The 1,610-nt window shown below is 38.7% G+C and overlaps 1 protein-coding gene and 1 pseudogene across 1 annotated transcript in view; one reads left to right on the top strand and one right to left on the bottom strand.

Moving 5' to 3' along the window:
- The window catches only part of RALGPS1 (Ral GEF with PH domain and SH3 binding motif 1), a 283,899-nt gene that overhangs the window by 18,605 nt on the left and 263,684 nt on the right, over window positions 1-1,610 (bottom strand). The gene's annotated exons all lie outside the window — the stretch shown is intronic.
- On the top strand, window positions 1,453-1,541 carry LOC111723716 (annotated as a pseudogene).

Genomic DNA, 1,610 nt, shown 5'->3' with positions numbered 1-1,610 from the left:
ACAGGCGCCCGCCACAACGCCCGGCTATTTTTTGGTTGCAGCCATCATTGTTGTTTGGCGGGTCTGGGCTGGATTCAAACCCGCCACCTTAGGTGTACGTGGCTGGCGCCTTAGCCGGTTGAGCTATAGGCGCCGAGCCTAAGCTTCGTAATTGATGGAGAAATCAAATCTTTTGTGGATATGTGGATATACAGGCACTGAGGAAATTCACTACAACAAGAATACTCCTGTAGAACAGCTCTATAGGGAATACTGAGAGCTATTCTCAACACTGACCACCACAGTGGACCACTAGCAAAGTAAACACCCAGAAACTAAAGGTCAAAACTTCACTTCCACAGTGGCGCAGAGGATAAAACTACACAATGGACTTTCACAAAATACAATGAATAGAACTCCACCACACTTATCAATTCTCTCAATAAATGTCAACGGACTGAATTCACCACTGAAAAGGCACAGGCTGGCTGATTGGATAAAAAAGCACAAGCCCTCAATATGCTGTCTCCAGGAGACACATCTAGCCTTGAAAGACAAATCAAGACTCAAGGTTAAGGGATGGAAAACAAAATTTCAAGCAAATGGAAATCAGAAGAAAGGAAGGGTTGTAATCTTATTTTCAGATACAAGTGGATTTAAAGCAACTAAAGGTAAGAAAGACAAAGATGGACACTTTATACTGGTCAAAGGAACAATACACAAAGACAGTTCAATTTTAAATATTTATGCACCCAATTTAAATGCTCCCAGATTTATGAAACAGACCTGGATGGGTCTGAGCAATGTGATGTCCCATTAACATTGTAATAGTCGGGGATGTTGATGCCCCTTTGACAGCCCTGGATAGATCCTCTAAATAGAAACTACACAAAGATACAAAGGACTCAAATGTGACCCTAGGACAAATGGGATTAATAGACATATACAGAACACACCATTCCAAAGCTAAAGAATATACATTTTTCTCATCAGCCCATGGTATGTACTCCAAAATCAACCACATTCTAGGATACAAATCAAACCTCAGCAAAATTAAAAAATAGAAATTATACCTTGTACCTTTTCAGACCACAAGGCAACAAAGGTAGAACTCAACTCCAACAAAAATGTTTATCCCCACACAAAGACATGGAAATTAAACAACCTATGCTGAATGATAGCTGGGTTCAGGAAGAGACAAAAGAGGCAATTGTTAAATTCCTCAAACATAACAACGGCAAAGATACAAGTTACCAAAACCTGTGGGATGCAGCAAAAGCAGTCTTAAGAGGGAAATGTATCCCATTAGATGCCTACATGTGAAAAACAGAAAGAGAGCGCATCAAAAAACTCATGAACCATCTTACAGAATTGGAAAAACAAGAACAATCTAATCCCAAACCCAGAAGAAGAAAAGAAATAACCAAAATTAAATTAGAGATTAATGAAACTTAAAACAAAAGAAGCATCAAGCAGGTGCCTAAAGAATTATCTTTCTATGGTCTGTTGGCTATTTCAGAACTTTGGAAATGTAATGGTCAATTCATTAGAAAGAAACAGTATGAGTTATTGGTGATAGATGTAGGCTAGTATATATTTGTAGTCTTAATACTGGGGTTCCAAAATATCTA

This window comes from Otolemur garnettii, unplaced genomic scaffold, assembly GCF_000181295.1.
Source record: "Otolemur garnettii isolate 467f Iridium unplaced genomic scaffold, OtoGar3 scaffold00014, whole genome shotgun sequence".
Classification (NCBI taxonomy): domain Eukaryota; kingdom Metazoa; phylum Chordata; class Mammalia; order Primates; family Galagidae; genus Otolemur; species Otolemur garnettii.
The sequence above is the reverse complement of the archived record's forward strand: the minus strand, read 5'-3'. Positions and strand labels throughout refer to the sequence as shown.